Raw genomic sequence first — 14,483 nt, forward strand, 5'->3', positions numbered from 1 at the left:
GATGTTTGTATTCTCATTCTTTAATCAAGAGAAGTATAATTATGTCACATTGTTGTCCTGGCTAGTACAATAAGAATTCTCTAGTTAGCAGTTTTACCTGTTTTCCTATTACTGATAGGTATTTCAGAGTATGAGTTTATGTGTGTATTCCTCATTAATTTGTTGAAGATGATTTACAAGTAATTAATGTGTTTCATGCAAACCTTTTAATGGAGCACAAAAGTATTGTAAATTGTTAAATTCAAAATTACAAAAGGTAGATATGGAAAAACTTTTTTCACTCCAGGAGCTTCAGTAACCAAAGGATGCAGATGTGAGATTAAAGGCAAGAGAGCAGTGAGCAAATGAGAATAATTTTTTTCTATGTATGCAATGAGTTGATGTGAACTGGAACGTACTGCTTTAAAAAAGTGGTGGTAGCAGTGGCAAAAAGGAACCTTATAAATACATTGAAAGAAGAAATTTGTAGGGATAAGGGAAGAAGTGCGTCTAATTAGATCATTCTTTAACAGAAACAGTAGATTAAATGACTACCTTTTGTACTGGATAATTTATTGAACTGAAATTGCTGTTTCATTGAATACACCATCTGAACCACTTTTTATCAAATATTTCGCTTCCTACAATTTATAAAATGGGAGCATGTACATTCTTCTTAAGCCTCATAATATTCCACATCAGTGTGGCATTCAAACATTTTTCCAACTTTCCCAATCATCTGGCATTCAAAACTTTAGTGTTTGCTTTGACTTTCAGCACACACGATCACCCGTGCCACTTGTTCACGTTGACTAGCAGCAAAGATGGGAATAACTCTCATCTCAGTTGATTCAGGCTGGCTTTTCCTGACTGACATTCTGTGGAATCTTGTTACATTGGCATTGCTGAACAGCAGGATTTCTAGGAAAGTGCCTGACCTAGCAGTTGGATACCAGGACAAACCATATGAACAGTGAGGCCCTCAGAAGTCTCTTTCTCATTTTTTTTATTCTACTCAAAGCAAGCAGCAATATTGTTTCATCTTTTGTGCTTAATAGGTAATGATCAATTTATTGCTGCTACTATTTGTAGAACCTGTCTTTGTTTTCCAAACATTTTTTATGAATTATTTTAGAGCTGTGTTATGCTCTACCAGAAACTTTCTGAATAATACATAGTTGGCAAAGAGGAATTAAACTGCAGATATGCAAACTCCAAACTCCCAAGGAGTTAATCTCATCACTGCTACCTGACAGTGTTTCTGATGTCCTCTCAGCAACATTGCAGAGTTTACATTAATACAGAGCTGATCAAATCATAAGTTCTGATAGTATTAAAGTAACACTGCAAGTGTGACATCTTATCAGATCAAAACATTTCTAAAGGAGAATTTGTAATCATGAACCTTATAGGGATATTGTCATCTGAATTAAAGAACTATTTTTGTGACAGTGCATTTGAAAATGGACAAATCATGAAGATCACAGTTTAGTTCTTAGGTTAAAAATCACACAACACCAGGTTATAGTCCAACAGGTTTAATTGGAAGCTCCAACACCGGCATCTCCAAAGCATAGTTCCTAAGTGTTACTGTGGTTGTCTCAGCTAAGGGTCTAGCATGGAGGTGCGGGCAGTTTTAGAGACTGGGCCCCATTAATCTTGTTGTTGTTTTCTGACTTCCTGATGAAAATGGCAGAATCAGTGTCAGAAGTTGTTGGGAAGATGTTGCCCAGCTGTTGAGATCAAGCAGTTGATCATTGCCTTTGGGGATCCCGGGAAACAGGGCTCAGTGGTTAGCACCTGGTTGCTCAGGGTTTAGCACTGCTACCTCACAGCACCAGGGACCCGGGTTTGATTCTGGCTTCGGGCGACTGTCTGTGTGGAGTTTGCACATTCTCCCTGTGGCTGCGTGGGTTTCCTCTCAGTGCTCCTGTTTCCTCCCACATTTCAAAAGATGTGCGGGTCAGTTGAATTGGCCATGCTACGTTGCCCATAGTGTTAGGTGCATTAGTCAGGGGTAAATGTAGGGAAATGAGTCTTGGTTGGCTTACTCTTTGGAGGGTTGGTGTGGATTTGTTGGGCTGATGGGCCTGTTTCCACACTGTAGGGAATCTAATCTTAAAAAAATCTATTCCTGAACCTCATGCAACTGCTCTGGGAGGGAAGCCTGTTCAAGGGAGATGTGGGTAAGTGAGGCTCGAGGTTTTTTGGAGACAGGTAGACCCACAAAAAAAATTAAGAATTTATTTTGCAAGATTACACTGGGCAGAGAATCTACTGTGCATGTGAATTGTACTTTTTTTCTGTTTATAATTATGTAATTATTATCACAGAAAATGTAAGATACAAATTTATTCCACATCATCAGGGTCACATGTCAGCTTTCATAGTGACCCCCTGATGAAGTAGCAGCGTTCCGAAGCTAGTGCTTCCAATTAAACCTTTTGGACTATAACCTGATGTTGTGTGACTTTTAACTTTGTGCACCCCAGTCCAACACCGGCATCTCCAAATCATGCTTCTTGTGTGATCTGGTAAGCTTTCTCAATGGTGGGGGCATCAAGTCAGTTGACAACTAATATGACCAGGCTCACAATTAGACTGGAAAAGGGAAAACCAAAGCTTTTAGTTTTGTTCAGTACTTCCAAACTTTTTAGTGACTTTTGTTTTTTTAGAAGTAACTGTTTATTATTTATGTTCTTCTGTGTTGTGACTTTTATTGTCTCTATTAAACACCAACTTACTTTCATTTAGCACCTTTTAACAGAGCAAAATATCCTAAGGTACACCAAAGGAGATTTATCAAACCAAATTTGACCCAAAGCCACTTAAGAAAAGATTGCAATATGTGACCAAAGGCTTGACCAGATAGGTAGGTTTAAAGAAGAGTGAGACACCGAGAGATTTAGGGAGTGAATTCAAGAGCCTGGGGCCTAGACAACTGAGAGTTTGGGAGTTTCGAGGAGATTATAGAGACTTGGAGTAGTGTTCAGGCAAACCTTGTGCAAGGATCACAACAGACACCCGCTCGTGAAATGCTTGCCTCAAAACTTTGCTTGAAGAATTAACAGTTAACTTTATGTTTCTTTGTATTAGGCACAGAGTTCTAGATGAAAACATTTGTTCAAAAATGAATAAACAACACAGACGGAGGCCCTTTAGCTCATTGTGGCAACTTTTTGAACAACCATTCAAATTAGTACCACTCCCTTATTCTTTTCCCACAGCTCTGCATTTTTTCCTATTCAAGTTTACATTCAATTCCCCTTTGAAAGTTATTATTGAACCTCCTTCCACCAGCCTTTCTGGCAGTGCACTGCAGATCATAAAAACAAGCTGTGTAAAAATAATTACGCCTCATTTCCCCAAAGGTGCTTCATTCTGTACATAATGTTCTTTGTAAAAAAAAATTGCAGCTGTTATTCTGTGCTAATATTTTGGATCAATGTACAATTTTGAGATAATATAGCATAAACACTTGCATTCCTGGCGTACGCATGGAGATTTGACAAGAGTATTTGCAAATCTTCTGGTGCCATAGAAATAATCTAGCGGAAAAGTAACAGTTGACCAACAAGTTTTGAGGAAAATTTGTTCTGACAAAAGTGTCGACTGTATACATTTTGGCCTCCATTTGTATAACTAGTTTAGTTACAGAGTCATAGTCAGAGAGATGTACAGCACCGCAACAGATCCTTTGGTCCAACTCATCCATGCCTACCAGATATCCTAAATTAATCTAGTCCCACTTGCCCGCATTTGGCACTTATCCCTCTAAACCCTTCCTGTTCAAACCCATCCAGGTGCCTTTTAAATGCTGTAATTGTACTAGCCTCCACCACTTCCTCTGGCAGCTCAATCCATACAAGCACCACCCTTTGTGTGAAGAAGTTGCCCCTTAGGCCCCTTTTTATATCTTTCCCCTCACCTTAAACCTATGCCCTCTAGATTTGGACTCCCTCACCCTGGGGAAAAGACCTTGGCTATTCACACTATCCATGCCCCTCATGATTTCATAAAGCTAGACAAGGTCACCCCTCAGCCTCAGAAGCTTCAGGGATGACAGCTCCAGTAAAGCAGCATCTCCCGAGAGTTCAAATCCTCCAACTTTGGCAACATGGTTGTAAATCTTTTCTGAACTCTTTCAAGTTTCACAACATCCTTCCTGTAGCAGGGAGACCAGAATTGAATGCAGTATTTAAAAAGTGGCCTCACCAATGTCCTGTACAGCTGCAGCATGACCTCCCAACTCCTATACTCAATATTAAGGAAAATATAAATCTCTAATGCATTGTTGGTTGGCCTTTGGTCCAAAGATGTGCCAGTTAGGTGGATTTGCAATGTTAAATTGCCCGTAGTCCAGGGATATGTAGATTAGGTGGATTAGCCATGGGAATGCAGGGTGAAGGGGATATGGTAGGGGTTGGGTGGGATGGGTCAGAGGGTCCTTGCAGACCCAGTGGGCAAATGGCTTGCATGCACACTATGGGGATCTATGACTCTGTTTCATTGTCTGTTCTGTCCCACATTCATAATATTTGTGGAACTATAAAGAAAACTTTTTTTAATTTTGCAAAGTCAGTATTTCCAATGTAGAATGCATTTTAAGTATCGTAAAGTTACTGAACAATTTGTATTTATGTGGTACTTTTAACATGGTAAAGTGTGCCAAAATGCTTCATGTAAGTGTTATCAACAAAATTTGACACCAAACATATTAAAGCTGAAAATGTGTTGCTGGCAAAAGACAGCAGGTCAGGCAGCATCCAAGGAGCAGGAGAATCGACGTTTCGGGCATGAGCCCTTCTTCAGGAATCCTGAAAAAGGGCTCATGCCCCAAACGTCGATTCTCCTGCTCCTTGGATACTGTCTGACCTGCTGCGCTTTTCCAGCAACACATTTTCAGCTCTGATCTCCAGCATCTGCAGTCCTCACTTTCTCCCACCAAACATATTAAGGAAAGTATTCAGAAACTTTCATCAAAAGGTATGTTTTTATGAACGTTTTGAAGGAGGGAGAGAGATTTAGAGGAGTTCCGTGGTTTTCAAAGTATGGTTGCCAATGAAAGATTGATTAAACTTGGGCATGCTTCAAGAGGAGGAGCACAGTTATTTCAGATGGTTATTGGGCTGGAAGGGATTACAGAGATAGCTAGAAGTATCATCTTGCGGGGACTTGAAAACAAAGACGAGAATTTTAAGATCAAGGTATTGCTTAATCGGAAACCATTGTAGGTCAGCATGCGTGGGATGGAGGGTCAAATGGAACTTGATTTGAGTTAGGATATGGGCAGCAGAGGTTATTTTGCATAGGTTTATGTTACAGACTAAAGGAATATAACCACACAATGCACCTTCTTTATTGAAGACAGCCAATATCTATTGCATTCCTATGGCAAAGCCCTGATGAAACAGAATTAACTTGCCTGGTTTGAATTTAATTAACTAACTAAATCAGTGAACAGTTCCTGCTGCATCTCCATATCACCCAATTAGGGCCCTTTTCTTATGTTATATAAATTGATGTTTCCTCGATAGAGTTGTTTCCTTTGGTATCTAGATCCTGATGAGTACAATGTGAAATGCTTTAACTGCATCTTTGTTGTTAGATGTTGCAAACGATTGGGAATGATTTTCTTTCTCCCCGGGTCAGAATTTGAAATTTATGAAGAGGTGGAGAGGAGCAGAGAGAAACAAAGATGTTTAATGCAAATGAGTCAAAGAAGTGATCAGAAAAGGTTTCAGTTTTGACTAACACATTAAATTGTTGAGCCATTTGACATGGTTCAAGCCCACTGAATTGTGTTTGGTTAAATTTGATATTTTTACACTCATTGCCAGATGGCTAATTTGCTTTAATCTGCCCTGAGTCTTTGTTCTTTCACCTGAGGATTATTTTCAGTTCAGCAATTATTATTAAGTGATTTGTCATGGCAATGAATTGCAATCATTATTCAGTAGCCTGACTCTATTAGCTATAATTTTTAGCAATTCTGGTTTCACAATATTTTTAGTCTTATTAAATAATTATTTTGAATTAGAATTTATCTCTGAAACATAATTCATTGATCTGGCATGTTTCAGTGGCAACTCAAGAAAACACTGCAATCACGAATATGGACTAGTTGCAAGTTTAGGTGCTTTATTTTCTTGTAACTTCATGGACAGATGGTATGAATTGTGCTCCTTGCAGGCAGATCTTTTGAATAGTGCCAGCTGAAATAAAACGACAGGTGCCAGTATTCTGTCACCAGGTCACCTTTTATTGACATGTGGTGAGTCCTTGACACTGATCCAGTTCCCTCAAAGCCACCTCTCAGAGTGAACAGGGTATCTGATACTCATGTTCTTGTGTCAGCCAGGGCTCCCTGATTGGAACAGATTAACAGCCCCAGACAGGGAACTTACATTCTATGAGGTCCACCTGGCTGACCTTATTACAATGAGTACACCAGCAGTGAAATTGCAGAGATGGGCAGACAATAGACAATAGGTAGGCCATTCTGCCCTTTGGGCCTGCACCACCATTCATTATGATCATGGCTGATCATCCTCAATCAGAATCCTGTTCCTGCCTTATCTCCATAACCCTTGATTCCACTATCCTTGAGAGCTCTATCCAACTCTTTCTTAAACGAATCCAGAGACTGAGCCTCCATTGCCTTCTGGGGCAGAGCATTCCACACAGCCACCACTCTCTGGGTGAAGAAGTTTCTCCTCATCTGGGTCCTAAATGGCCTACCCCTTATTTTTAAGCTGTGTCCTCTTGTTCGGGACTCACCCATCAGCGGAAACATGTTTCCTGCCTCCAGAGTGTCCAATTCTTTAATAATCTTATACGTCTCAATCAGATCCCCTCTCAGTCTTCTAACCTCAAGGGTATTCAAGCCCAGTCGCTCCAGTCTTTCAACATAAGATAGTCTTGCCATTCCAGGAATTGTGAACCTACACTGCACTCCCTCAATAGCTAGAATGTCTTTCCTCAAATTTGGAGACCAGAACTGCACACAATATTCCAGGTGCGGTCTTACCAGAGCCCTGTACAGCTGCAGAAGAACCTCTTTGCTCCCATACTCAATCCCTCTTGTTATGAAGGCCAGCATGCGATTAACTTTCTTCACTACCTGCTGTACCTGCATGCTTACCTTCATTGACTGGTGTACAAGAACACCCAGATCTCTTTGTACTGCCCCTTTACTGACTTGACTCCATTTAGGTAGTAATCTGCCTTCCTGTTCTTGCCACCAAAGTGGATAACCATACATTTATCCACATTAAACTGCATCTGCCATGCATCTGTCCACTCACCTAACCTGTCCAGGTCACCCTGTAATCTCCTAACATCCTCCTCACATTTCACCCTGCCACCCAGCTTTGTATCATCAGCAAATTTGCTAATGTTACTATTAATACCATCTTCTATATCATCAATATATATTGTAAAAAGCTACGGTCCCAGCACTGATCCCTGCAGTACCCCATTAGTCACCGCCTGCCATTCCGAAATGGAGCCATTTATCACTACTCTTTGTTTTCAATCAGCCAACCAATTTTCAATCCAAGTCAGTACTTTGCCCCCAATACCATGCGCCCTAATTTTGCTCACTAACCTCCTATGTGGGACTTTATCAAAGGCTTTCTGAAAGTCCAGGTATACTACATCCACTGGATCTCCCTTGTCCATCTTCAGAGTTACATCCTCAAAAAATTCCAGAAAATTAGTCAAGCATGATTTCCCCTTCATAAATCCATGCTGACTCTATCCAGATATGTCATAATTTCATCCTTTATAATTGACTCCAGCATCTTTACCACCACTGAGGTCAGACTAACTGGTCTGTAATTTCCTGCTTTCGCTCTCACTCCTTTCTTAAAAAGTGGTAAAACATTAGCCACCCTCCAATCCGCAGGAACTGATCCTGAATCTATTGAACTCTGGAAAATAATCACCAACGCATCCACGATTTCTAGAGCCACCTCCTTCAGTACCCTGGGATGTAGACCATCAGGCCCCGGGGACATATCAGCCTTCAGACCTAACAGTCTCTCCAACACCAATTCCTGGCAAATATAAATTCCCTTCAGTTCAGGTCCTTCAGCCACTGTTACCTCTGGAAGATTGCTTGTGTCTTCCCCAGTGAACACAGATCTGAAGTACCAATTCAACTCTTCTGCCATTTCTTTGTTCCCCATAATATATTCCCCTGTTTCTGTCTTCAAGGGCCCAATTTTAGTCTTAACCATTTTTTTCCCCTTTCCTTTTCACATACCTAAAAAAGACTTTACTATCCTCCTTTATATTTTTGGCCAGTACCTCATTTTTCCTCTGCGTATTTCCTTCTTAGTAGTCCTCTGTTGTTCTTTAAAAGCTTACTAGTCCTCCGTTTTCCCACTCATCTTTGATATGTTATTCTTTTTCTCTTTTGACTTTATATGTTTCTTAATTTCCCTCGTCAGTCACGGCCACCCCTGCCTCCTCATAGGATCTTTCTTACTTTTTGGAATGAACTGATCCTGCATCTTCTGCATTATACCCAGAAATATCTGCCATTGTTCCTCCACTGTCATCCCTGCTAAGGTATTGCACCATTGAACTTTGGCCAGCTCCTCCCTCATAGCTCCATAGTTCCCTTTATTCAACTGAAATATTGTCACTACCGATTGTACCCTCTCCCTTTCAGATTGAAGCTTATTGTATTATGGTCACTACCTCCTAATGGCTCCTTCACTTCGAGGTCCCTGATCAATTCTGGTTCGTTGCACAATACCAGATCCAGAATTGTCTTCTTCCTGGTAGGCTCCAGCACCAGCTGTTCTAAGAATCCATCTCGGAGGCACTCCACAAAGTCTCTTTCTTGAGGTCCAATACCATCCTGATTCTCCCAGTCTACCTGCATGTTGAAATCCCCCATAACAACTGTAGTAACATCTTTGCGACAGGCCAATTTCAGCTCCTTGTTCAACTTACACCCTACATCCATACTACTATTTGGGGGCCTGTAGGTAAGTCCCAAGAGGGTCTTTCTACTCTTAGAATTTTTCAGCTCTATCCATACTGACTCTACATCCCCTGATTCTAGGTCCCCCAGCGCAAGGGACTGAATATCATCCCTTACCAACAGGGCCACCCACCCCCTCTGCCCGTCAGTCTGTCCTTACGATAGCACATATAGCCTTGAATATTCATTTCCCAGGCACTGTCCACTTGAAGCCACGTCTCAGTTATCCCCACAATATCATAGCTGTCAATTTCCAAAAGAGCCTCAAGCTCATCCATCTTATTTGTACTACATCGTGCATTCATATATAGTATTGTTAATTTGTTACTGCCCTCACCCTTCCTATCAGCCCCTATGTCACTCAACCTTACGGCATGATCCCTTTTTGAGTTTTCTGCTTCATTGATACCATTGTCTTTCTTGACTTCCCTTGTTCTAACTTTCCCTTCCATTTCCTTCTTAAACTTAGTTTGTCCCCTCCCCCCTGCTATTTAGTTTAAATGCAGCTGTGTTGCAGGAACAAACCTGCCTGCTAGAATGCTGGTCCCCAACCTATTAAGGTGCAAACCGTCTCTTTTGTATAATTTATGCTTACCACAAAACATACCCCAGTGATCCAAGAATTTAAATCCTTGCTTCCTGCACCAGTTCCCCAGCCACACCTTCAAGTCCATTATCTCCCTGTTTCTGGCCTCTCCAGCCCGAGGAACTGGAAGCAAACCGGAGATAACCACCCTGGACATCCTGTTTTTCAGCCTTCTTCCTAGTTCTCCGAAGTCCCGCTGTAGTATGTTCCTCCTCTTCTTCCCGACATCATTTGTGCCGACATGTACCACCACCTCTGGCTCTTCACCTTCGCCCTTGAGGACTTCCTGCACTCTGTCTGCGATGTCCTTAATCCTGACACCAGGAAGGCAACACACCATCCTTAAATCCCGCCTGTTGCCACAGAAACCCCATTCAGTTCCTCTCACTATGGAGTCCCCTATTACCACGGCTCTGTGCGATGTCTGACTCCTCGGCTCTGCCTTCACGCCAACTTTTGATCGACAGACCTGACCACCTCGCGGACTGGCAGTGTCATCTGTCTCTACTGTTTCAAAAAGATTCAACTTGTTCCTGACAGGTACTTCCCCCGCGGTCTCTTGCACCTGACTCCTCTCTGCCTTCCTCATCGTCTTCTCTCTTCTGCTCTCTTCTGGTATGGTCGGTGTAATAACCTCGCCGAAGGTCTTGTCCAGAAAGATCTCGTTCTCTCGGATAAGCCTAAGGTCCTCGAGTTCTTTCTTCAGTGCTGCAATATGCTCTGCCAGTAGCTGAACATGCACACACTTTCCACAGATATACGAGCCAGACACACCAGAGTCGTTGACCTCCCACATCATGCACATGGCAAACTGAACCAGCTGGGCAGTCATGTTTTCACCCTCTTCAACTGTGGCGTAATCACTTCACTCAACCTCTTTGTCGAAGACTCCTGAGCTAAAGACTCTCTCTTCTCTCAACAGGAACTTCCCTGGACTCTCTTTTTGGGACAAGTCTGTGGACTTTAAAGTTAGGTTAGAGGAGGAGGGTGGGAGGGAGGCCCTACTTTGTAGGACCTGGGGTCTAGAACACACCCACTCAAATAACAATCACTTACCTTCTCAACCGGCTCTGCGCTCCGACTACACTTCCGCCCAGCTCCCGCCGCTCTCTGCTGCAAAAAAAATTGCGATAAAATTGTGAAGGGAGCATGTTCAATGAGATCTAGTTGCTGAAGTGAAAGTGAATGTGGAGGTACAGCAGGGCAGTAAAGAAGGCAAACTGTATGTTGGCCTTCACAACCAGAGGATTTGAGGCCAGGAACAAGACTATCTTGCTGTCATTTTACAGTGCATTGGTGAATCTACATCTGGAATATTGTGTGCAGTTTTGGCCTCCCTATCTTAGGAAAAATGTTGTTGCTATAGAAGGAATGCAGTAAAGGTTTACCAAATCGATATCTGGGAAGGCAGGACTCGTATTTGAGGAGAGATTGAGTTGGTTAGGTTTATATTCACTGGAGTTTAGAAGGATAAAGGGAATCTCATGGAAAGTTCTAATATACTAACAGGTTGCATGCAGGAAGGATGTTCCCAATGGTGGGGAATCCAGAACCAGTGGTGTTAGTTTAGGGATAAGGGGTAAACCTTTCAGGACGGAGCTGAGACTAAATGTGTTCACGCAGAGAGTGGTGAGCCTGTGGAATTCACTCCTACAGAAAGTGGTTAAAACCAAAGCATTATATTTTCACAAAAAAGGAAGATGTAAAGTGATCAAGGGGTATCAGGGATGGCAGGATTAGGGTATTGAGCTTTGACCTGCCATGATCATATTGAATGGTCGAGCTGGCTCAAGGGGATGAATAGGAGTAGGAAGCCTACTCCTGCTTCTCTCTTCTTCGTTTCTATTTTAGCCCCAACTGTTGTTCCAATTGTGTTGTTCGAATTCTGAGATGCTTTGCCTTTCCAGGATAATTAAAGGGAGAATGCACACTTCCAGATCTGAACAACTTGCAGAGGTGTATGATAATCAGTGAACAATGATATGATCATGATATTCCTACTGACCATACCCAATGTAATCACCTTTGGCAGCCATGAATCAGAACTCTTTCTTTAAACTTCTCTGTCTCCCTCTCTTCCCTCTTTTACAATGCCTCTTAAAATCTACCTCTTTGACCAGGATGTTATTGATTTGAATGCAAGTTATTATACCAATTTATAATGATCATTAAGTAATTTGTGTTCAAAATGTATTCGAAAAGGGAAATATTGATGCACTCTATTTCAGCATCCAGTTTGCAAACTGAGAAAATGGCTCGAGTTCTAATTAAGATTGCTGATAAGGCTAATTTTATAGCTTGATGGATCATATGATTCCCTGTAACCAGCTTGCAGTAAATAGTGGTGGTAATATTTAGTTAAGGAAGCTGCTTCACGCTGCTTTTATACAGTTGCTATGCAAATTATAATTTTGAAACCAGGATGCTGTCATCATTGCAAGAAAATGTTTTGCCTATCATGCAATTGAACAGTGAAGTGTGATGCTAGGTACATAAACCATAATCCTTACTAATTGAGTAATCAAATCCATCAGCATGTTCCTTTAGTTGTTTCTGATAGTTAGTGTACAGACCATTGTCAACCAAGCCATGTTCACAAAACTCAAACTTTCTATTGTTAGATGAGATTCCACAATTGTGCAAACTTGCGAAACAGTCTTGAGTAGTTAATGGCTACATTAACAACCAGCTTAAGACAATCAGTCAAACTTGTAACATTTATGCTTGCTAGTAGTGATATATATTCATATCTAGGAATATGTCCAAGCTTGTACTTGCTTGAATTACCCAGGATCTTGGGGAGCCTATATTCCTGGTTGCCAGCCAGTCCAGAGGGGAGATGAGAGTTATTGTCCTTGACATCAAGGCTGCATTTGACCAAGTGTACCATATGGAGTCCTTGTAAAGCTAGAATCAATGAACTGTCCACTAGTTGGAGTGATACATGGCACAAAGGCAGGTGGTTGTGGTTATTGAAGCTTCATTATCTCAGTCCCAGGACATCAGTGCAGATGTTCTTCAGGGTAGTGCACTATCCACTACCATTTTCAAGCTGCTTCGTTAATATCATTCCCTTCATCATAAGATTAGAAATTTTGCGATCATCAGCAATCATCCCAATGTTCGGGGCCATTCATGTCTCCTAAGATGCCAAAGTGGTCAATGTTGAAATATCCAGGTCTGGGCTGACAAGTGTTGAGTAACATTGTCTGATACTCATGTGGTGTGGATGACCATGTCCAAAACAAAAGATAATAACCATTTAACCCTTGATATTCATTGGCATTACCATTGCTGAAATCCCCACTGTCAACATCCTGAAGTATATCATTAAGTGGCTGCATAAACAGTTCAGAGGCTAGGAATTCTGTGATGAGTAACTCATTTCCATAAGACCATAAGACCATAAGACATAGGAGTGGAAGTAAGGCCATTCGGCCCATCGAGTCCACTCCGCCATTCAATCATGGCTGATGCGCATTTCAGCTCCACTTGCCAGCGTTCTCCCCGCATTTCAGCTCCACTTGCCAGCGTTCTCCCCGTAGCCGTTAATTCCTCTAGACAACAAGAACCTATCAATCTCGGCCTTGAAGACATTTAGCGTCCCGGCTTCCACTGCACTCCGTGGCAATGAATTCCACAGGCCCACCACTCTCTGGCTGAAGAAATGTCTCCGCATTTCCGTTCTGAAATGACCCCCTCTAATTCTAAGGCTGTGTCCACGGGTCCTAGTCTCCTCGCCTAACAGAAACAATTTTCTAGCATCCACCTTTTCAAAGCCATGTATTATTTTGTACGTCTCTATTAGATCTCCCCTTAATCTTCTAAACTCCAACGAATACAATCCCAGTATCCTCAGCCGTTCCTCATATGCTAGACCTGTCATTCCAGGGATCATCCGTGTGAATCTCCGCTGGACACGTTCCAGTGCCAGTATGTCCTTCCTGAGGTGTGGGGACCAAAACTGGACACAGTACTCCAAATGGGGCCTAACCAGAGCTTTATAAAGTCTTAGTAGTACATCTCTGCTTTTATATTCCAACCCTCTTGAGACAAGAGACAACATTGCATTCGCTTTCTTAATCACAGACTCAACCTGCATGTTTACCTTTAGAGAATCCTCGACTAGCACTCCCAGATCCCTTTGTGCTTTGGCTTTATTAAGTTTCTCACCATTTAGAAAGTAGTCCATTCCTATATTCTTTTTGCCAAAGTGCAAGACCTCGCACTTGCTCACGTTAAATTCCATCAGCCATTTCCTGGACCACTCTCCCAACCTGTCTAGATCCTTCTGTAGCCTCCCCACTTCCTCAGTACTACCTGCCTGTCTACCTAACTTTGTATCATCGGCAAACTTCGCTAGAATGCCCCCGGTTCCCTCATCCAAATCATTAATATATAATGCGAACAGCTGTGGCCCCAGCACCGAACCCTGCGGGACACCGCTCGTCACCGGCTGCCATTCTGAAAGAGAACCTTTTATCCCAACTCTCTGCCTTCTGTTAGATAGCCAATCCTCAATCCATCCCAGCAGCTCACCTCGAACACCATGGGCCCTCACCTTGCTCAGCAGTCTCCCGTGTGGCACCTTATCAAAGGCCTTTTGAAAGTCCAGATAGACCACATCCACTGGGTTCCCCTGGTCTAACCTACTTGTTACCTCTTCAAAAAATTCCAACAGGTTTGTCAGGCATGACCTCCCTTTACTAAATCCATGTTGACTTGTTCTAATCAGACTCTGCTCTTCCAAGAATTTAGAAACCTCATCCTTAATGATGGATTCTAGAATTTTACCAACAACCGAAGTTAAGCTGATTGGCCTATAATTTTCCATCTTTTGCCTTGATCCTTTCTTGAACAAGGGGGTTACTACAGCCATCTTCCAATCATCCGGGACCTTTCCTGACTCCAGTGACTCTT

The sequence above is a fragment of the Chiloscyllium punctatum genome, chromosome 38, assembly GCF_047496795.1.
Source record: "Chiloscyllium punctatum isolate Juve2018m chromosome 38, sChiPun1.3, whole genome shotgun sequence".
NCBI lineage: Eukaryota > Metazoa > Chordata > Chondrichthyes > Orectolobiformes > Hemiscylliidae > Chiloscyllium > Chiloscyllium punctatum.